Below are 24,985 nucleotides of genomic sequence, written 5' to 3'. Positions count from 1 at the left end.
TCAACTCTTGAAAATATAAATTGACATTCCTACTAACTCAAATGATGTATCACAGACACAATGTATACAATGTGATAGAAGAATAACCCATTTATTGATTTGTAGTCAAAATTATAAATTTGTCCTTAGATTTGTACAGAAATATGTCAGCCAATCTGGCATCTAGGAAGCTAGGTCATATAGCAGAAGACAGGGTTAACAAATTGAAAAAATTTGGGCTATTGAGTCCGTTGACTTCCGAGTAATATCCAGTTTGTGAATCATGCCTTCAAGGCAAAATGACCAAGCTCCCTTTTATGGAACATGGAGAAAGAGCCACAGACCTACTTGCCCTAGTACATACAGATGTGTGCTGCTCATTTGATGTGCCGGCTAGAGGCAACAATATCTACTTCATTATCTTCACCGATGATATGTCTAGGTATGTGTTATGATCCAGGTGGTGTGCCCAAGGCCCAGGAGACCAAGGCTAAGGCCAAGGTCCATCATTCATGAGGGCTTCATGGAGGCTCTAGGGCTAGTTGGGCCCTAGGTTGAAAGGCTGTGGGCCTTTCGGGTTCTTGAGGTCTAGGTTATGTGGGCCTCAAAGGACCAACTCTTTATGGGCCAGGTCTGGGCCCAAGAGAGGTGAGATTAGGTTGAGTCATGGGTATACATGGGCTTGGGTTAACCTAATCTCCCATAGAGTTGGTCAAGGGAGTTTTGGGTTTGGGTCACTTGACCCGGTGTTTATATATACATGTACTATGTATAGGTTTGATTAAGCTAAGAAAATAGACAACTCTTTCTCCCAAGTCTCTCTCTCTCTTCTCCCTCTCTCTCCAGTCATCTTCCACACCCCAGGAGCAAGAAACCCTAGGGTTTCTTACCGCCAGTCCATAAAAGGAAAGAAAGGAAGGGAGGTGCAAGCCCCTTCCCCCTTGCAGCCGCCTACCAGATCTGCTCTCCCCCTCTTGTAGGTACCCAAACACCAGATCCAAGACCTGAAATCTCTTGAGAAGAGGTTGGTACAAGTCCCTCTCAGATCTGGAGTTGATTTGAGGTCGTTTGAGGCACGGGTGAGATCTCCATCAACAAATCTACAGGAAAGGCTGTAGTAGGACAAATCTGTGAGGTCTGTCTCCATTTATCTTCTTCCTTATCTAGAATATCCTGATTTGAGATCTACAAATTGGAAGACCTCAATCCAGGTCTGATCTGGTTGGGTACCAGATCTTAGATTTTTTAGAGATAGTTTCAGAGGTGTTCTTCATCTGGAAAATAAAGGCTGACGAAGAAGACAGCAACCAGGCTGATTTCGTCAAGGGCCTTGGATCGTGTCCAGACGACTCCAGATCTATTCATTGCTGGTTCTGCTGCACCCAAGGTCTGTGGGAGGAGCTGGGATCATGCTCTAATAGTTGGTATCAGAGCCACAGTGGTGAGGAAGCGGTTCCAAGTGCGAGAAGTTGAAGATCCCGAGTGCTGAAAATTTTCAGCAAGGTACCATCAAGGTATATTCTACACTTCTTGAATTTATATTGCTTGTTTGGCTTGGATCCAGTCATGGGCAGCAATATGAAGGTCAATTTCAAGAAGTTTGATGGCAAGAAGAATTTTTTCATGTGAAAAATCTGGGTGGAGGATCTTCTGGTGCAAGCAGATCTGGATCAGGCTTTGGATGAGAAGCCTGAGAGAATGACAGATAGACAGTGGGCATCGTTGGAGAAGAAAGCATGCTCGATGATCAGAGGATGTTTGGTGGATGTGGTGTTGTATTCGATGCTGAAAGAAAAGACCCCGAAGGGCCTTTGATCGAAGTTGCACACCATGTACATGGGGAAGAATATGTGCAACAAGCTGATGCTGAAGAAGAGATTGTACAGTCTTCAGATGCAGGAGGGATCTGATGTGATTGGCCACATTCAGAGGTTCGACCAGCTGTGCACAGAGTTGGTGAATATCGGGGTGAAGCTGGATGAGGAGGACAAGTCTCTATTGCTTCTATGTTCGCTGCTTGGATCATATGATTCTTTGGTGACTACACTGCTCTACGGCAAGGAGACTCTGGAGTATGAGGACATGGTCTCAGTACTGAGGTCGAATGAGCAGAGGAAAAAGTTGACCAGAGATCGGGCTCCCCAGGAGGGTTTGGCAGTAGGGGAGAGGACAGGCAGAGGTAGAGGCAGAAGCAAGTCCAGGGGGCGGTCCAAGTCCAGGAAGGGAAAGAAAGAGGTGAAATGCTTCAAGTGCAACGAGTTCGGGCACTTCAAGCGAGAATGTCCACTATGGAAGAGCAAGAAGGGAGAAAGAAGTGGCTCAGAATCAGTGAGTGCAGTTGCTGGGCAGCAGGTGGAGGATGATCTACTTGTGGTATCAGATGGTCACAGGTAGTACACAGAGGAGTGGACACTAGACTCTGCGTGCTCACATCACTACACACCACACAGGTCTTGGTTTGCTACATACACCAAGACAGATGAGGGATCAGTGACTCTAGGCGACAATCATCCTTGCAAGGTGGCTGGGATAGGGACAGTCAGGGTGAGGATGTTTGATGGGATTGTGAGGACATTGACAAATGTAAAGCACATCCCGGAGCTGGAGAAGAATCTGGTGTCACTAGGCTACTTGGAGCGCAGTGGATACAGCTTCAGCAGTAGGGCTGGAAGTGGAGTACTGAACATCTCCAATGGAGATATGGTAGTGATTAGAGGCAGGAAGTTGGACAATAACCTCTATCGCATGGAGGGATCTGTGGTGACTGGAGAGTTTGATGCAGCAGCTGCAGCACAGGACCAGGAGGGGACTTACAGGATGTGGCACTACCGCCTAGGCCACATGGGTGACAGAGGACTGAGGGAGTTGAGTAGGAGAGGACTCATCTCTGATCTGGAGGATGGTGCTGCAGGGGAGATCTGTGAGCCTTGCCAGATGGAAAAGCAGAGGAGAGTTCAGTTCACCATCAGTACAGCCTGCAGTGCAGCCCCTCTGGAGTTAGTACACACAGATGTGTGGGGACCAGCCCCAGTTTTAGCTAGAAATGGGGCCAGATACTTCATGACCCTGATTGATGATTTCTCAAGGAAGCTCTAGATTTACTTCATGAGAGAGAAGTCAGAGGTCTTCACCAAGTTCAAGATCTGGAGAGCTGAGATGGAGAAGGAGCAAGGGAGGAGCGTGAAGTGTCTGAGGTCAGACAATGGTGGAGAGTACACCAGCAGAGAGTTCCAGGACTACTGTGAGGAGTGTGGGATCAGGAGATACTTCTCAGTTAGGGGGACTCCACAGCAGAATGGGGTGGCCGAGAGGATGAACAGAATATTTTTGGAAAGGCACGATGCATGAGGCTGCAGGCAGGGCTTCCAAAGGAGTTCTGGGTTGACACAGTTGACGTAGCGGGTTACTTGGTCAATCGGTCATCTCACACCAGGTTGGATGGCAGGCTTCCAGAGGAGGTGTGGTCTGGGAGGTCAGTTGGGCTGGGCCATCTACGGGTATTTGGGTGCACGGCCTATGTGCACATTGGAGCTGGTGAGCGGAGCAAGCTAGACGCCAGATCACGTAAGATGGTGTTTCTAGGCTATCCGCGAGGAGTCAAGGGATACAAGCTGTGGGATCCCTTGGAAAAGAAGGTCATCATTAGTTGGGATATGACTTTTGATGAGGAGTCAGTCCTACGGAGGCGAGCAGGCATGGAGGAGCAACAGGAGCAGGAGGAGGTCCAGCAGGGCGCTGCTGGACAGCTTACCTCTTTTATTTTGCCTCTTGTAGGTACTACTGGAGGACATGACATTCAGGTGGAGAACCTACCTAAGGTGTCTCCACAGGTGGAGAGGATTCGGATGGATGATCGAGATGGAGAGGTCTAGCAGGAGTGAGCTGGATCAAAGACTGATATCGGTGTTGCCCTACACAAGCCCAAGAGGACCATCAAGCAACCGGACCGATATGGCTTCGAGGAGACACTATCATATGCCCTGGTGACAGCGAATAGAGACCCATATACGTATCAGGAGGCTATTGAGAGCCAGGATAGAGAGCGGTGGGTCCAGGCGATGTCCGTGGAGATGCAGTCTCTCCACCAGAACCAGACGTGGCGATTGGTGCAGTTGCCACAGGGGAAGAGGCCCATTGGCTGCAAATGGGTCTACAGTCGCAAGGACAGAGTGGAGCTGGTTGAGGCCTTGGGACACCAAGGTGGAGATTGTTATGATCCAGGTGGTGTGCCCAAGGCCCAGGGGACCAAGGCTAAGGCCAAGGTCCATCATTCATGAGGGCTTCATGGAGGCTCTAGGGCTAGTTGGGCCCTAGGTTAAAAGGCTGTGGGCCTTTCGGGTTCTTGAGGTCTAGGTTATGTGGGCCTCAAGAGACCAACTCTTTATGAGTCAGGTCCAGGCCCAGGAGAGGTGAGATTAGATCGAGTCATGGGTGTACATGGACTTGGGTTAACCTAATCTCCCATAGAGTTGGTCAAGGGAGTTTTGGTTTGGGTCACTTGACCCGGTGTTTATATATACATATACTGTGTATAGGTTTGATTAAGCCAAGAAAATAGACAACTCTTTCTCCCAAGTCTCTCTCTCTCTTCTCCTTCTCTCTCCAACCATCTTCCATGCCCCAGGAGCAAGAAACCCTAGGGTTTCTTGCCGCCAGTCCATAAAAGGAAAGAAAGGAAGGGAGGCGCAAGCCCCTTCCCCCTTGCAGCCACCTACCAGATCTGCTCTCCCCCTCTCGTAGGCACCCAAACACTAGGTCCAGAACTTGAAATCTCTTGAGAAGAGGTTGGTACAAGTCCATCTCAGATCTGAAGTTGATCTGAGGTCGTTTGAGGTGCGGGTGAGATCTCCATCAACAGATCTACAGGAAAGGCTGCAGCAGGACAGATCTGTGAGGTCTGTCTCCATCTATCTTCTTCTCTATCTAGAATGCCCTGATTCAAGATCTATAAATTGAAAGACCTCAGTCCAGGTCTGATCTGGTTGGGTACCAGATCTTGGATTTTTTAGAGGTAGTTTCAGAGGCATTCTTCATCTGGAACAAAAGGCTGACGAAGAAGACAGCAACCAAGCTGATTTCGTCAAGGGCCTTGGATCATGTCCAGATGACTCCAGATCTATTCGTTGTTGGTTCCGCTGCACCCAAGGTCCGTGGGAGGAGCTGGGATCATGCTCCAATAGTATGGGTATATGTTTCTAATGAAACACAAGTCTGAAGCCTTTGAAAAGTTCAAAGAATTCAAACATGAGGTAGAAAAATAAACAGAAAAGCCCATTAAGATTCTTTGATCAGATCGAGGAGGTGAATACCTTAGTCAGGAGTTTCTAGACCATCTTAAGGATAATGGCATAGTCTCTCAATGGACTCCACCTGAAATATCACAACTCAATGGGATTTCAGAACAGAGGAATCAGACCCTATTAGATATGGTCCGTTCCATGATGAGCTTCACGGACCTCCTTGAGTTTTTTTGGGGATATTATCTCATGATAGCAATATATGTATTGAATAGGATTTCTTCTAAAACCATTTCAACCACACCATATGAGATATGGCATGGTAAGAAGTCAAGTCTGAGTCATCTCAAAATTTGGGATTGTTCGGCTCATGTCAAGAGATAGCAGGTGGACAAGTTAGAGTTTGGATCTTTTAGAGCTCGATTCATAGGATATCCTAAAGAGTCATTAGGATACTATTTCTATATTCTAGAAGATCACAATGTGATTGTGAATTGGCATGCTATTTTTCTTGAAAAATAGTTTATTCAAGATGGTGGCATCAGAAGAATAATTAAGCTCAAAGAGAATGTCTCCCAAGAGCAACGAGCTAAAGAACCTGAGGAACCCAATCAATTAGAACCAATCCCAATACAATCTTTTCCACCTCGTAGATCGACTAGAATTTTTTATCCTCCTGAAAGATACTTAGGTACTATACAAGAGAAAGTAGAGAAAATATTTCTCACGGGAAATGGGACTCATGGTGATGACCCCAAGACCTATGATAAGGCGATATCAGATATCGACTTCGAGAAATGGTTAGAGGCAATGAAATCAAAAATTGACTCGATGCACTCAAATCAAGTCTGGACCTTGGTAGATCCACCTGAAGGTATTGTACCTATTAGGTGTAAATGGATCTTCAAGAGAAAGATACGTGCAGATGAAAATGTGGAGACATTCAAGGCTAGGCTCGTAGCGAAAGGTTATAATCAGCGCAAAGGTATTGACTATCAGGATATCTTTTTGCCCGTAGCCATGCTAAAATCCATCTGTACATTGCTTACTGTTGCAGCCTATTTCAATTATGAAATATGGCAGATGGATGTAAAAACAGCGTTCTTAAATGGATATCTTGAGGAAGATATCTATATAGAACAGCCACTTGATTTCACATCCAGTGATGATGATCATAAGATCTGCAAGCTGCAAAGATCCATTTATGGACTTAAGCAAGCATCTCGAAGCTGGAATACTCGTTTCAATGATGTGATCAAAATGTTTGGTTTCATCAAGAACGAGGAGGAACCATGTGTGTTCAAGAAGGTCAGTGGGAGCACAGTTGTCTTCCTCGTACTGTACGTAGATGACATCCTCCTGATTGAGAATGATATTTCTATGTTGATCTCAGTCAAAATATGGTTGTCTAAGGAGTTCTCTATGAAAGATCTAGGACAGGCATCCTTTATACTGGGTATTAAGGTCTATAGAGATAGACCAAATAGGATGCTGGGACTCTCACAGAAGATGTACATAGAGGAGGTGCTAAAAAGGTTTAGCATGAAAAACTCCGAAAGAGTTTAGTACCTTTTAGATATGGCATTCATCTCTCCAAGAAGATGTGCCCTAGCACACCTGAGGAAATTGAACGCATGAGTAAGATCCCTTATGCTTCCATAATAGGGAGCCTCATGTATGCCATGCTATGTACACGACCTGATATAGCCCATGCTATGAGTGTTACAAGCAGATATCAGTCGAATCTAGATGAAGAGCATTGGACTTTTGCGAAATATATCTTTAAGTACTTGAGAAGAACTAAGGCTATGTTTTTAGTCTTTGAGAATGGAGAACTCCAGATTCAAGAATTTATAGACTCAGACTTTATGTCTAATATAGATGGTCAAAAGTCGACATCTGAAAGTCTGTTCATTTACAATGGTGGTACAATTAGCTAGAAGAGTTCCAAGCAGACGGTGATTGCTGATTCCACCATGGAGGCAGAGTATATTGCTTCATTGAAAGTTGTGAAGGAGGTATTCTGGTACAAGAAGTTTGCTGCAAAACTTAGAGTGATGTCATCGGAATGTCGTCCCTCTTTACTGCGACAATAATGGCACCATAGCCCTAGCTAAAAAGCCAAGGTCTTACCAGAAGTCCAAGCATATCGAGCGGCGATTCCATCTAATCCATGATTACCTCGAAAAAGGTTATGTCGAGGTTAAGAGAGTTGACTCCATAGATAATGTAGCAGACCCACTGACAAAGCCATTAGGCCAGCAGAAGATCGAAGCCCACCTTGAGAAGATGAGACTTAGATATGTAGCCAATTGGCATTAGGTCAAGTGGGAGTTTGTTAGATGTGTGCCCTAGATGCCAGATTGGCTGACACATTCCTGTACAAATCTAAGGGCAAATTTATAATTTCGACTATAAATAAATAAAAGGGTTATTCTACTATCACATTATGTACATTATGTCTGTAATACATCCTTTAAGTTAGTAGGAATGTTAATTCATATTTTCAAAAGTTAAAAATTTAAGGCATGAATTTACATAACTAACTCATAAACAGCTCCTGACCAAAGGATCATCACGAGGATGGTGATCGATCTGAAAGGTTGGTGTACGATCGCTTCTTAAGGTAGATGTGTCTTGAGTCTATGGTGTGAAGACATCAGAGCGAGAGTACAGGTATTCATTGAGAATGAGAGTACTGAGCGTGACCACCTCGAGCAGTCATAAGGAAGTCTACCTTCTCATCGATGACTAGCTCGATGCTGTAGCTGTGTGTCTAGTTCTTTAACCTGAGGCACATCGACAGTTCACCTTGAGTGTGTTATAGTTTGACTACACCATAACTCAGTCTCCTAGCCATTCGAAATTCTGAGGTGTATGTTTGTTGTAGCATATTCATTATAGGAACCAGATCGCACCAAGATGGGATCTATCAACTTCGGTTGATAAGAGGAGTAGTCCTATGATGATCGAAAGATCGAGTTCTTAAGCCCATGACCATGGCAGAGTGAAATAATGAAAAAGAGTTTTTCGTTGGGGTTTCACATCAGACTCAGATCAATCGATTGATTCATATGACTGATGTTGGATTTGATGAGTTCACCTTAACCCTAATTCAGTCAGGACTCATGATAGAGGAACTCAATCACACAGGTAGCTGTACCGAGAGATTCATCTTCATTTCTGATGGGTTGCCATCATATACTACTAGGTGTCACTAATGAATTTTGAAAGCAATTAAAATGATCTTGATGATCGATCATTCTAATTGTCTGAATCAGAAGAGTTTTGGTCCATCGAAAGGAGTTTCGATGATGTCGATGATGAGATCACGACAAGTCTCATTACCATACAAAAATGAACCTAACTGAGTCACACAAATAAGAGTTAGGGTCTGGATGTCATCAATTGAGCTAGCTCAGTTCGATTGATTTGGATTAGATCCAATTAGGTTCAAGAAAATCATGCTAGCACCCGATTGAGCCCAACTTTCTCCTCGTATAATCTTTTCTATCTCGACTGAGCCAAATATGATTTGACTCACCCAGAAAACTTTGAGAAGATTTTTCTCAGTCTGACTGGAGTCAGTCTAGCTCAGAAAGGACTTATCTTAATTCATGAGATAAATTTAAGACAACACCTGCTAATTCCTGTCACCTGTCATTTTATTTTAGGACATTGGTCAAACGTTGACCCATGGACCTTGGACTGAAGGCCACTTGGCAAGAGATCATTGGAGAGTTTTTGTGGAGTGTCCACCTACTAAATTAGCCCTCAAAGTGGGTGCCATATTCAGATTGGACATGCGCCCCAAGTGGATAAGGATAGAGTCCCATGAGATGAGGACTCTGATCCCTTGATCAACTTGGATTGTGGGGCGCCAATCTCACTGTGCTTATCCAGTGTTGGCACCAATAGTAGAAGGGATTGTGGGAATTCTTATCTGATATGATCAAATAACATCACTCTACCAATCAAAATTTTTTTAGAATTAATTAAAATTTTTTGATTGGTCGAATGATGTGGCACTGCATGGTGCAGCAGGGTCTATTTAAACCCTGTCTGCGCCTAGGGTTTATGGACTCTGTTCAATAACTAGGAGAAGCCTGAATTCTCTCTACTTCTCCATACCCCCTCTTCTCCTCTCCCTCCCCTCTTCACGTCCAAGAGGTTGGGCATCCATCTGGTGCTTGTCCAAGGCATGGTGGCTCCTTGATCAGGAGGCTGCAGCAATCTATCGAAAAACTACTGCTCCAGCTTCAGAAGCTCTTTTGAAGAACTTTCAGATCAGATCCAGATCTGATTTTTGGAGTGAAGATTTGTAAGGAGAAGATGATCTAGATCCTACTTGAGTGGATATTGGTAGAGGCCAGGCGACTGCATGGCTATTTTAGAACCTCGGACATTGCTGCGATCATCTACAGGATAATGTAGTTATCCTAGAGATATTTTTCTATTCCTCATGATTTTAGATTTAATTTTAGATTTAATATCAAATAATAAAAATCAGATCTAATAGATCTTAGATCTAAAATAATTGTAGGATATTTTTTTTGAAATATTCCATCCCAGATCTCATTAGATCTGGAAGATCCTACAAGGAAAAAGCCGGTTTTTCCTTCACTTCTACCTCTCGAACTTCATCAAACTCGATTTTAGAGGCACCTATTCCTTCACTTAGGAACTTCTTTTCCAAAAAGTGTTTCTTACTGCTAACAAATATCTTTTGTTCAATAGGAAGATAAAAGTAATATCTCCTTGTTTCTTTGGGATACCCTATGAAATTATACTTATCAGATCTAGGTCCGACCTTGTCGGTTTGTAGTCATTTAACATAAGCCGGACACCCCCAGACCTTAAAGTAATTGAGGTTCGGCCTGTGTTCTGACCATATCTCATATGGTGTTTTACTAACTGACTTGCTCAGAATATTATTGAGCACAAGACAAGCAGTCTCAAGTGCATATTTTCAAAAGGAGATCGGCAGACTTGCAAACCCCATCATAGACCAAACCATATCCAACAAGATTTGATTTCTCCTTTTTGAGATGCCATTATGCTGTGGTGTCCTTGGAGGGGTTGATTGTGAGAAAATCCCATTCTCTTCTAGATATATCAGAAATTCACTGAAAACGTATTCACCTCTTTAGTCAGATCGAAGAATTTTAATATTTTTTTCAGTTTATTTCTCTACTTCATCACGGAATCATTTGAACATTTCAAACGATTCGGACTTGTATTTCATCAAGTAGACATACCCATACCAAGATAGGTCATCTATGAATGTAATGAAATAACTATAACCTCCTTTGGCATTTATGCTCATGGGTCCACATACATCAGTATGTACTAGACCCAGAATAGTACTGGCTCGTTCACTTTTCTAGTAAAAAGTGATTTGATCATTTTTTCAAGTAGACTGGACTCACAGGTTGGTAATGATTCATAATCATTGTCATCAAGAATTCTCTTTTGAGCTAACCTGTTCATCTTGTTCTTGTTGATATGACCTAGCCTACAATGCCAAAGGTAGGTATCCGTGACATCGATTATCAAGGGATGTTTATTAGAAGTGTACATTATATTAGGCGTAGATACAACATAGATACCATTGTTCAATTATCCATACATTATAGTAACACCATTCAAAATGATATCACAAAAACTTTTCTTTATTGATATTTCATAATTTGATTTGACCGAAAGGCCTACAGAAATAATATTTAAAAGAAAATTAGGATAGTAATAACATTCATTTAGAATAATAAAATGAGAATCGAATACAAGCTTGATAATTCCTAAAGCTAGAAACTGAAACTGATCTTCCATCACCAATGTTTAGGAATCTCTCACTGTCTCCGAATCTCCTACTGACCTGAAGACCCTGCAATGAATTGTAAATATTAATAGGGCTACTGATATCCAATACTCAGATCATTATATCAAAAATAGAGAAGTTACAAGGTATTATCATATAAATACCTTGTCCAGCAACCGATGGCTTCTTCTTCTTTGGTTTGTTCAAATCAAGGGAAGCTATATATTGAGGATAATTCCTCTTTCAGTGTTCTACTTCTTGTAATAGAAGCACTTTGCCTGATTCTGATCAGCCTTGAACTTGGGCTTCTAGGTCTGACTCCCAGCACTTTGCACTTTTTATTTTTCTTTATTTTTCTTTTCTTAAAGAGATGACGTCCATCTGAAGAAGATCCTCCCACTACATTCACCATCTTCTTATGGAGCTGGTGATCCTTCTAAAAGTCTGTAGCAACCCCAACAGACTGTGGTAGTTGACAATAGGCTTCGTCATTCTAAAATGACTGAGAAATGGCAAGTAGGATTTGGGCAGGGAGTTCAAGATCGCATCTTTCCCCAGTTGTTCGTGCAAGGAAAAATTGAGCTTGCTCAGTCGCTCGATCTGCTCGATCATGTACAATATATGATCCATGGCCAATACTCTCTCTTTCATTCGAGCATTGAAAATAGCGTAACTAGTCTTGTGCCGCTTAACGTCATCGGCAGTACCAAAAGATTCTCTCAAGACTTTGAGTATATCCTCTGGCTAAGCCTCTTCGAACTTTCGGCTGAACTCATCATCATTAAAGCCCGCATTATACAGTGAACCATGGTGTAGTCATTGAGCCACTTCAAATAAGTATCTCAAATCGTGCCACGGACATTGGGAGTAGGCTCCTCAGGTGCTGAATATATAAGGACATACAGAATCCGCTCGTGCTCTAAGATATTTTAAATTTTTCGATACCAGTTATCAAAATTAGGTTCGATCAACTTCTCACTGTCCAACAGTGGTTGGAGTGACAAGTTTGAGGCCATATCTGTTGGATTCTAGTGATATAGTGAAACATAATTTCAAAAATTTTTACTCACATTCAACAATTGAAAACAAATTTAACATTTAAACTAGAGTACCGAAACTCAAAAGCCCTAGGAACACTTTGATGATTTTAATCAAATATCATAAGCATGCATAACAAGAGAAGATAAGAAGTTGTATACAATCTTGAAGATAATGAACTGGTTATCTTGAGATCTCCATGAGACTTCAAAATAGAAGCCCTCCAATGGTGATCCACACAGGATTGATTAGGGCCCTTTCCAATTTGATATGGTGCTGCAGCCTTCTTCCTAAGCACGCTGCCGATCTTCCTTCACAAGAATGGGTTGCACCACACTTTAATGCCTTGATAACCTCCACTAGGACCTCTCTTAAAATTTTTTCTCAAAGATCTCACCACACACAAATCAGATTAATATGTTCAATACATGAACAATCTGATTTTTTGGACAAGCATCACATGCTTTCCATTTTCTCTCTTCCCTTCCTTACTATTTTTCTTTTCCTTTTCCCTATCTTTTTCACTTCAGATTTTTACTAACTTTTCCTCATCTAGTCCCACGTCTAACTAATTTGGATGATTTTAGCCTATATGGGGTGCCCCTTATATAGGAAATAAAGGGCAACACCATGGGATGCCAACTCTTGGCGTCCCTTAATCCTTACACACTCCAATTTATTTTTTTGCATGAAGGGCATGAAATAAGAGAGTTTCATCTATAGAAGGACTCTTTCTCTGCATGAAAAATCTAAATGCCATCATATGGCATGTGGGAAAAGGAAATAGCATGAGAAAAACCAAGAGTCCATAAATGGAAGAGTTTGACATGAAATGGACTCTCCATTTCTCTTCTCATATATGTAACATCCCTTTTAATTTATGGCATGGAGTTCCTTCCAAGAGAAGGACTCCTCCTTATCTCCATGCCCACATGTCCCTAGGCACCATCTGATGGAGCACAAAAAAAAGGATGCATGGAATCATGTAAGGAAATTAAGATACTTAGTTAAGAAGGACTCTTCCTTCTTAATGCCAAAATTAAATGGAGCATTACAATAAATTGTGTGTGTGTGGTGTGGCATGGAGAAGGCTGATTCACATGGAACTCTTCCAATAAAAATCAGAAAACCACCTAACAATTAGATGGTTCAAACCCACTCACATTAGGTCAAGGCAACAAGTAAAGGGTTAGCACAAACACATTTGCACTGAACCCATTTAGAAAACTTGGGTTAATTCATGTGCTAGTAATTCAATTAACCTATTAGATTTATAATAAATTCAAATAGATTAGACCAAGACCAAATCTCTATGTGTGTGATCTATTGGGTTTCAAATCTAGCTAGCAGTGGATCCAGACTTATGACGTAACCCTAATCTGATTTGATTAGGTCAGCTCAAGAGTCCCAATCAACTAGGACTCTATCAGATTAGGTCAGCTCAAGAGTTTCAATCAACTAGGACTCTTCCTAATTGATTCTTGAATTAAACTCTTTTAATTCTGTTGAGTCTACAAGTTAAGATTGATATCTAGCAATGTGTCATGACTATCCGAAAGATTTAAAATTTGATAGAAATATCAAAATTATCCTTCCATGGTGTGTTATAGTATAATTCAATCTTTCGATCACACAACATCTCAAAAAAGCCATGGGTATGAAAATATGTCAAATCCAAATACTTATCCATATGTATCTCGATCTGATGATGATGACTCAATTGATGAAATAGTAGAAACTTTTTCTACTGTTTATCCCTACTCTGACCAAAGACTCTCAGAGTCATCATTCTATGAGATCACATAGGATGTTCTCTCCTTCTACAAGGAGTGACTGATTCCTTATTGATCACTCACAACCTCCATGCATATTTCACCATACGCAGAATATTCTACACATATCTCAAAGTGGTGTGCTAGGGAATAAATCAAAGTAAAGATCATGAACACAAGGTACCATAGTGATCTCAGGTCAAAAGATCACATGCACCACTCCTACTAAAGAACCATCTATTAACATGCTGTAAGACTCCATCAGATATTTTTTTTGCAGGTCAATTTAATGAACTCGTTCTCTAATGAGCATCTACATCTTTGTATTAGTGTCACCATACAAGTGATTGTGAGATCAACCACCCACTCCGTTGAGCATACATAAGATGTACTAGTCTTACCAGTATCATTGATCTCTGACTTGATGATCCAATGACTGAAATATTTTAGATTTGGGCTATCAAAATTTTAGATCTCACTGGCATAATCTCATCACGACCCTAAAATCATTGTCCTGATCTATGAGGTTTATCATAATCTTAAAAATATGATGCAATAAATGATAAAACATAATACCTCATAAATAAAAATAACTAATATCATACAAATGAGTAGAAAGATATCATAAAAAAATTTCTTCGCATCCCCATGCAATTGGCTTGTAAGGTACTATTTTTTCAATCTTCCACTTGCACTAAAGACAATTGCCTCGATACCTGATGTCCATGCAATCAGGGTGGCAAATACACTGCTGCTGTGTCAGGCTTAGTGAACTGGTCCTATTATACTGTTCTTTATATGAACTCACAATGAACTCACTTGCGATTGGCTTTAGTGTAAGTGGGAGATTGAAAGAACAGTGCCCTATAAACCAATCGCAAGTGTGTTGCGATGGAACTTTTCTTTATAATTTTTTAACTCATGAAATGATATTTATTACTTGAGATATTGATTCATCATATTAGCTGCATCTTATTATGTCTAAGATTATGATGAACTCCAAAGATTAGGACAATGGTTTTAGGAGATATGAATGGGTCATGCTGTGAGACTTAAAATCTTAATCTTAAACATTCCTATCATAGGAGCGTTGAGTCAGAGATCATATTTCGGATAGACTGGCACATCCTATGTATGCTCGATAGAGAGGTGGTAGATCTCACTAGCCACTTATGTGGGATACTAATATAAGGATATGGGTGCTCATTTGAAAAATGAGTCACTGAATTGACTTGATGAAAGAAAACATCTTATGAAAGCCTTACTTATAGTCAAAGATGGTTCTCTAAGTGGGAGTTGTGCAAGTGATCCTTAGACCTGAAACCACCATAGAATCTTATGCACATAAACTCATATTTTGGTCCATACCCAGATATGGCATTAAGATATGTACGGGGTGTTCTGGATATGGTGGAGTGTATATGAAGGTTGTGAGTAGGTCAATATGGAATCGATTACTCCTAGTAAGAGGAGATCGCATCCTGTGTATTCTCAATCCTAGATGACTTGAAAAAAGTCTTTTGGCCAAAAGTAGAAGGAGATTAGAAAGAGTTTCTAATACTTCTTTTTGGAGTCATCATTGGTTAATTGAGAATCGATATGAATATGTGTTTGAGTTTGACATGATTCCATACTCATGAACATATTCAGGTGCAGGGATGATCGAAGGATTGAATTGTATGGTAACTTACCACTGAAGGATATATTTGAATTTTTATCAAATTTTATATCTTCTGGGTAGCCATGATACATTGCTAGATGTTAATCTTGATTGTAAATTTTTGATCGAATTAAAGAGTTTAATTCGATCGCCGATTAGAAAGGATTATAATTGTTGAACTCGGGTTAGCTCGATTGGACCTAAATCGATTAGATTGAAATCTAATCAAATTTGGTCAACTTGCACCCAGACCTACTGTCAGTTAGATGTAGAACCTAATGGATCACACACATATAAAAATTGTCAAGAACCTTTTGAAAAAGGTTGATTGAAATTTTGGATTCAATCAGGGCTCCGGTAAGCATGCTAGCACGTGTGGAACCCTTGCTCCTTTGGAGGTCAATTTGATCTCATCCCTTGCTAATTAGCTAGCCCAATTTAGTGATATTTGGGTTAGTTGTGTACCTAGAAGCAGCCCAAATTGGGGACCACATCTCATTTTAACATCCAATTATGAAGAGTCCAAGTTGTGAAGGACTCTTGGCGCAAAACAGGTTCTGCGTACAAGTGTTGGCATGGGCAGAAGAAAAGAGTCCTTCTGGATTGGATTAAGATGTGTGTGGTAGCTATATCACCCTCCATCCTTGGTGCATATCTCAAAGTATGAGATGTATTTTTTCTAAATTTTTGGGGTGGAGAAAAATTAGAAAAAGAAGGAAGTCTCGCTGCGTGCACAAAGCGTCGCATCTCTTTGATATTGGAGAGTCCTTCTAATCAAATGCTTTCAAAATGGAATATTTTTGTGATAACATTTTATATTTGATAATATATTTTGGGTGATTTTTTAAATTTTTCCAGACTTATCTAATGCCAAACAGATGCCATAAGTTCCTCCTCGCCCTGCACATGGGGTGATCAGACTTCGCGTGAAAGGATGTGAGAACACATCCATTTGTGAGAATTTTTTCACTATTATATATTTTGAAATCAAGATTGAATCCTCTATCACATGGATTTTTGAGGATTTTTTTGATTTGAGAAGGGATGCAAAAACATCCTTCTCTGGTTGCACGTGCAGAGCAGGGTGCTGATCGACGTATCATTGATAAGAGTCTTCTGTTGAAGGAACTCTTATCTCTGATAATCAGATCAGATAAGCCTCTTGGATGAGGTGCATCCCTCTCTTTTGGTATCCCTCTAGTGGCTATAAATTGACTGGGTACTGGGTGTCCGAGGAATTCAGAAAGAGTTTTCAATTTTATCTCCATTGCTCTCTTTCTTTCTTACAACCTATCTTAGTTTTAGGACAAGGCTTTGGGATTTAAGACAAAGCCATATCTGGTCCTAACAAGGGTTGTGAGGTCCTAAAAAGAAGGATCAAAAGTTCAGAGGAGGTTTTAGAGGGTGGAGTCAGTTTCTTAGAGAAATCTGATCGGTATGAGGCTAGTCGAGTTCTAGTGGCTAGAACTCTTAAGCAAGGTGAAGAAGAGCACTGTCCTTGGTTCAGTTTCTGTGTGGATCACCATTGGAAGGTGGACACTTGACACTTGTGAAAATTAGAGATTAGCGCTACAGATATTCTTCTTATCTAATTTATATTTATTATACTTTGATTATTATAGTCAAGGATTTCTGGGCATTGGGGTTTTCGATGCATCGGATTTTTGAATAAAAATTTTAAACACCTAATCCTTCCGCTGCACCATGAAACCCAATAGTGTATCAGAGCTACCTTGATCTATATAATCAAAGGTTAGAATGTTGTCTTGATTGTGATCAAATATGGATTTTTGGTTTGGTTCAAGTCGGGTCAAAGGTTGAATCCGATTGAACATCCAAACCTCGCATGTCTTAGAGATATATTTTAAATATAAAATGCATGATGCATGTATAAAATCTTTTTTAGTAGCTTAGTACTCTAATTGGGTTCATCACCAGGCCGTCTGATCATAAGAGCAAGTAGGGTTCAGAGACCTCTCTTCCTATTCAATAGGGTACTCTTATGTGCGTAGGGTGCCATTTGATGTCCTAAGAAGAAGAATCGCGAAAAGAATATTTTTATTCATCATTTATTAGACCTTCATGCATATTGATATGCTTGAGATGCTTAGTTATAATCATATTGAATGATTATGATTTCATATCTTAGAGATATGAATAGATGCCATGATTAGTTGTTATAATTATTAAGATATAACTATAATAGTGCATCATTGTGATTGAATTAGGATGTCTTGAGACCATTAAAGCCCTCATAAAAATTATATTAAGTCTAGTATTATGAATCAGTAGCTGACCTATTTCTTGAATCGATTAATCAATTAGTATCTAAGGAGTGTTTCAAGTCGGTGGTTATTTAATTGGTTCTGTTGCTGGCCTGGCAATTTTATTGGTGTCTAGAAAAGCAACGGGGGGACCCCCACCAATCTTAATACTTTTCTGACCAATTGGATTAGTTTGAATCTTGAATGAAGGTAGCTCAGTATTTGAATACTACATATGCCTTCCTTCATGCCTAATCAATATCCTATCAAAAATCATAGTAGGTTTGTTGTGATATCCACAAGACTTGCTATGGGGATTGATGTGGATTTGTCTTGGTGCATATTATATGCTTTATAGCATATTTGGATATGTTGCTTTATTGTGATATCCATAAGATATCATTTTTCAGATATGGCTGTATAGAAATGAAGGATCTGACTTAACTAAAAATACTATAGTTTGTTGTGATATCCACAAGGCTATGAGTATTTTTAGAGACAGATTATGTTGAGAGTTGCATAAGATACAATTAGATAGATTTTCTTACCTTTGAACTCATTGAGGTTTATTGTGATATCCATAAAGCTTCATTGAGAGATTAGGGTCTCAACCCCATTAAGAAATCAGATTAGGATTTTTTGTTACCATAGGAGCAGACTATGTATCCGATAAAATAGTGAGAGACAACTAGTTTAAAAATCCTCATCTAGTTATGCATGTCAAACATGAGTGGTCTGCTTATACTATTATTCTTTATTTATGCAAATTTAAGTCTACACTATGGCTTCTTTATTTTACTGCATAATACCATAAATAAAAATATATTGATCGATCTAACTCTGTGGATTGGTTGAGGAACTTGCAAATAAGGTTCGTATCGGAGAAGAACTCCGATGTTCTGGATATTCCTGACTTAGGATGGTCAGTAATAATGAGAAGGCAAAAGATGTCCATATGGATATTAGCTGTTTATTTTGTAGTAAATTTGGACATTGGGAGTATAATTGTAAGAATAATCTTACAAGATTGAAGTGGGTGCAAGTATAGCACCAAAAGATGTGTATATGATACAAACCTATTTTTCATTGAGTGGCTCAGATTCTAATACTTGAGTATTAGATACTACCTGTGGATCATATATTTATAATTCATTACAATGACTACAGAATATCAAAGATCTGAAAAGAGGTGACCTCGAGCTTATGGCGCAAGCAGAGAGTCCATTAGCACAGAGGCTGTAGAAATCTGTATGCTTGATTTGCCTTCGGGCAAAACTTTAGAATTAAAAGACTGTTATTACATGCCAAAGATCATTAGAAATATTATTTTTATACCTTTGTTGTAAAAATAAGGTTATAAAATAAGTTAATGAAAAATGGATGCTCCATTTTTTTTCTAATGAATATTATGGTAGTAGTTATATTGATAACAATCTTTTAATTTGTGCACTCAATAAAATATTTTTCATATTGAAAAAAATATGAAAAGAAAGAGAGAAGATGTGAATATCACATATTCTGGCATTGTTGCCTTGGTATATTAGTGAGTCAAAGATTAACAAGTTATACAAAGAAGAATTCTTTAACCCATATGATTATGAATCATTGGAAACTTATAAATCTTATCTCATGGGTAAGATGACTAAGACTCCATTTTTTGGATATAGAGAGAGGGCAAATGAATTGCTAGTCCTAGTACATACAGATGTATGTGAATCAATGATAACTCAGACCAGAGGAGGATACTCCATTTATCACCTTTACGAAAGATTTATTAAGGTTCGGATATGTGTATCTTATGAAACATAAATTCGAAGCCTTTGATAAGTTCAAAGAGTATTAATATATGATCAAGAAACAAACTGAAAAAGATATCAAAGTTCTTCGATCTGATTGAGGAGGAGAATACTTATCTAGTAAATTTCTTGATCGTCTTAAAAGTAAAGGTATTCTCTATGAATGGATCCCTCCTTATACACCCCAGTTAAATGGTGTAGCAGAATGGAGGAATCGCACTTTGATGGATATGGTGCAGTCCATAATGTGCATCACTGATCTTTCAATATCTTTCTAGAGATAATGCCTAGAGACTGCACATACATATTAAACAGGGTGCCTTCAAAGTCTATTGCAAGCACACCATATGAGATATGGAAGGGAAGAAAGCCTAATCTTAAACATCTTAAGACATGGGGCTGTCCTGCTTATGTCAGAAATATTTTTGGACAAAGCTTAGAGCTAAATCAGATAAGTATAGGTTTGTAGGGTATCCTAAGGAAACTAATGGATACTACTTCTACCAGCTACTGACAAAAGGTATTTGTTAGTAGGCACGCCACTTTTTGAAAAATGAACTCATCCAAGAAGAGGCAGTGGAAGGAATATTGAACTTACTAAAGTTCATGATCTACAAATCGATCCAAAAATATCAGTGGTTGGACCACAAAAGGATCATCAATCAGAAGTACCTAAAGATGAGGTACATCCATAATACACACCTCTCCGAAGGTCAGATAGAGTGCATCATGCACCTCTAAGATTTGATGACAATATGATCAACATCATTCAGGATGATGATCCATTGACCTATTCGGAAGCTATCATGAGTAGAGACTCAGACAGATGGCTGAAAGTCATGAAATCTGAGATGGACTCGATGTATATCAATAAAGTACAGACTTGGTTGATGCACCTAAGGGTGTGATCCCAACAGGGTGCAAGTGGATCTTCAAGAAGAAGATTGGAGCAGATGGCCAAGTAAAAACCTACAAAGCTAGGTTGGTGGTGAAGGATTTCAGTCAAAGCTAAGAATTGACTATGATGAAACCTTCTCACCAGTGGCTATGCTCAAGTCCATCCAGATTTTGCTTGCTACAGCAGCATACTACGATTATGAGATCTGACAAATGGATATCAATACTGTATTCCTCAATGGTAATCTAGAGAAAGAAGTCTATATAACTCAGCCAAAGAGATTTATCTCAAGTGGGAGGGCAAATCAATTATGCAAGCTAAAGAAATCAATCTATGGATTAAAGCAGGCTTCGAGGAGCTAGAACATCCGATTTAATATGACAGTTTAAAGAGTTTGGCTTTATCAAAAATAAGGATGAACCATGTGTGTATAAGAAGACAAGTGGGAGTGCTGTTCTCTTCTTGATTTTGTATGTCGATGACATACTACTCATTGGGAATGATATCTCAATAATGCAATTGGTCAAGACTTGGCTATTGAATAAGTTTTTTTATGAAAGACTTGGGTGAAGCATCCTATATACTAGGTATAAAGATCTATAAAGATAGATATAAAAGATGTTAGGCTTATTGCAATCACAGTACATAGATCTCATATTAAAGAGGTTTAATATGGAGGCTAGTAAGAGAGGTTACTTCCCTACAAGTCATGGTATACGTCTCTCCAAAAAAATATATCCTAAGATATTTGAGGAGAGAGAAGATGAATGAAATTTCTTATGCTTTGGCTATGGGATCAATTATATATGTCATGCTATGTCCAGGCCTGATGTAGCTTATGCTTTGGGCATAGCTATTAGATTTCAAGCTGATCCAAGGGAGGATCATTGGAAAGCGAATGATAGCAAGTCGATATCAGGATACGTGTTTACCCTAAATGATAGGGCAGTGAGTTGGAAGAGCTCCAAGCAGTAGATAGTATCTAGCTCAATTACTGAGGCAGAGTACACCGCCGCTAGTGAAGCCATTAAGAAAGCTGTCTGGATGAAGAAATTCATCATGAATTTAGGAGTCATTCCTATGAATGAAGGACCAGTGTCACTCTATCGTGATAACAATGGGGCCATTATTCAAGCAAAGGAACTTAGGTCTCATTATAGATCCAAGCATATCCTCAGACTCTTCCATCTCATTAGACACAAGATGTTATCCTTAAATGAGTAGACAGAAAGAATAATATAACAGATCTATTCACTAAAGCCATCCCAAAGCAGCTATATAATCACCATCTTGATTGTATGAGATATAAAGGCGATTGGCTTTAGTGCAAGTGGGAGATTGAAAAAGAGTGCCCTATAAGCCAATCGTAAGTGTGTTGTGATGGAACTTTTCTTTATAATTTTTCAACTCATGAATGATATTTATTATTTAAGGTATTGATTCACCATATTAGCTGCATCTTATTATGTCTAAGATTATGATGAACCCCAAAGATTAGGACAATGGTTTTAGGAGACATGAATGGGTCATGCTAGTGAGACCTAAAATCCTAATCTTAAACATTCCTGGTCGTAGGAGCATTGAGTCAGAGATCAATATTTCGGATAGACTGGCACATCCTATGTAAGCTCGATAGAGAGGGTGGCAGATCTCACTAGCCACTTATGTGGGACACTAATACAAAGATGTGGATGCTCATTTGAAAAATGAGTCCACTGAATTGACTCAATGAAAGAGAACATCTTATGGAAGCTTTACTTGCATGTCAAAGATGGTTCTGTAAGTGAGAGTTATGCAAGTGATCCTTAAACCTGAGACCACCATAGAATCTTATGCACATGAACCCATATTTTGGTTCATACCCAGGCATAGCATTAAGACATGTATGGAATATTCTGAATATGGTGGAGTGTATATGGAGGTTGTGAGTAGGTCAATATGGAATCGATCACTCATAGTAAGAGGAGATCGCATCCTGTGTATTCTCAATCCTAGATGACTTGAAAAAAATCTTTTAGCCAAAAGTAGAAAGGAGATTAGAAAGAGTTTCTAATACTTCTTTATTGGAGTCATCATTGGTTAATTGAGAATCAATATGAATATGTATTTGAGTTTGACATGATTTCATACTCATGAATATATTCAGGGTACAGGAATGATCGAAAGATTGAATTGTATGGTAACTTACCACTGAAGGATATATTTGATATTTTTATCAAAAATTTTATATCTTCTGAGTAGTCATGATACATTACTAGACGTCAATCTTGACTTGTAGATTTTTGTTCGAATTAAAGAGTTTAATTCGATCGTCGATTAGAAAGGATTATAATTGTTGAACTCGGGTTAGCTCGATTGGACCTAAATCGATTAGATTGAAATCCAATCAAATTTGGTCAACTTATATCCAAACCTACTGTCAGCTAGATGTGGAACCCAATGGGTCACACACATATAAAAATTGGCTAAAGATCCTTTTGAAAAAGGTTGATTGAAATTTTGGATTCAATCAGGGCTCCGATAAGCATGCTAGAACGTGTGGAACCCTTGCTCTTTTGGAGGTCAATTTGGTCTCATCCCTTCCTAATTAGCTAGCTCAATTTAGTGAATATTTGGGTTAGATTGTGCTACCTAAAAAAAATCTAAATTGGGGCATGACATCCCATTTTAACACCAATTATGAAGAGTCCAAGTTGTGAAGGACTCTTGGCGCAAAACAGGTTCTGCGTATAATTGTTGGCATGGGCAGAAGAAAAGAATCCTTTGGGCATGGGATTAAGATACATGTGGTAGCTCATATCACCCTCCATCCTTTGGTGCATATCTCAAAGCTTGATATGTATTTTTTCTAAAATTTTTGGGGCAGAGAAAAATTAAAAAAAAGAAGGAAGTCTCGCACATGCGTGCAGAAGCATCGCATCTCTCTAAGGTTTGGAGAGTCTTTTTTCTCATCAAATACTTTCAAAATAGAATAATTTTTGGTGATATCATTCCAAATTTGATAATATATTTTTGGTGATTTTTTTGAAATTTTTTCAGATTTATCTAAATGCCAAACAGATGCCATAAGTTCCTCCTCATGCCTACACACGGGGTGATTAGACTTTATGTGAAAGGATGTGAGAACACATCCATTTGTGAGAATTTTTGTCTACTCATTATATGTTCTAGAATCAATATTAAATTCTCTATCCATGTAGATTTTTGAAAATTTTTCTAATTTGAGAAGAGATGTGAAAATATTCCTTCTCTAGTCACATGCGCAAAGTAGGGTGCTGATCGATGTATCATTGATAAGAGTCCTTCTATTTGAAGGAACTCTTATCTCTGATAATCAGATCAGACAGACCTCTTGGATGAGGTGCATCCCTCTCTTTTGGCATCCCTCTAGTGGCTATAAATTGACTGGGGCACTGGATGTCCGAGGCAATTCAGAAAAAGTTTCTAATTTTATCTCCGTTGCTCTCTTTTCTTTCTTACAACCTATCTTAGTTTTATGACAAGGCTTTGGAATTTAAGACAAAGCCATATCTGGTCCTAACAAGGGTTGTGAGGGTCCTAAAAAAGGAAGATCAGAAGTCTAGAGGAGGTTTTGAGAGGGTGGAGTCAGTTTCTTGGAGAAACCTGATCGGTATGAGGCTAGTCAAGTTCTAGTGGCTAGAACTCTTGAAGCAAGGTGAAGAAGGAGCGCTGTCCTTGGTTCAGTTTTCGTATGGATCACCATTGGAGGACGGACACTTAGATGTCATGTAGAAATTAAGATTAGTGCTATAGGTATTCTTCTTATCCTAATTTATATTTATTATACTTTGATTATTATGGTCAAAGGTTTCTGGGTATTGGGGTTTTTGGTGCATCGGGTGTTTTGAATAAAAATTTTAAACACCTAACCCTTCCACTGCACCACTGAAACCCAACACCACAGATTATGATAGGATAGTTTATAGGTCTTGAACTTGTCAAGTTCAATTATCCTCCCACTATCTTCTTTTTAGAAATTTTTCTTTTCTAAAAGGTGGCATACATACTGATAAAACACTTTTTGTCCAGTAAGATGGAAAAAATAGTATCACATACTACTCTTAGGATAATCTACAAAACTTGATCTATCACAAACTTATGTACATCAACTCTTTTCACATAAGTTGGGCAACCTACCTTTTGCCTTTTCATATCTCATATGAAATGCTAGTAATAGATTTTTATGATATCTAATTCAAAACATATACAGCAACTTCTAGGACATATCCCCAGAATGAGATTATAAGGTTTGTGAAGCAAATTTAAGAAACACACCATATCTTATATGAAGTATCCATCTCTAGATCAAGATATTATTAATCTTCGAACATCCATATATTCAAGACCTAATACTTTGCTCACCTTTTTCCATGTTCAATAAATGGGATCTTGATCATTTTATCCATGAGACAAGATTTACAAGTTCTATATGATTCAAAATGATATAGATAAAGAATTCTTCTTTGTGTTACTTGTTTTCTTTGGCTCACAAAAATGGCCAA

Source organism: Elaeis guineensis, chromosome 15, assembly GCF_000442705.2.
Source record: "Elaeis guineensis isolate ETL-2024a chromosome 15, EG11, whole genome shotgun sequence".
NCBI lineage: Eukaryota > Viridiplantae > Streptophyta > Magnoliopsida > Arecales > Arecaceae > Elaeis > Elaeis guineensis.
This window is presented reverse-complemented; position numbering follows the sequence as displayed.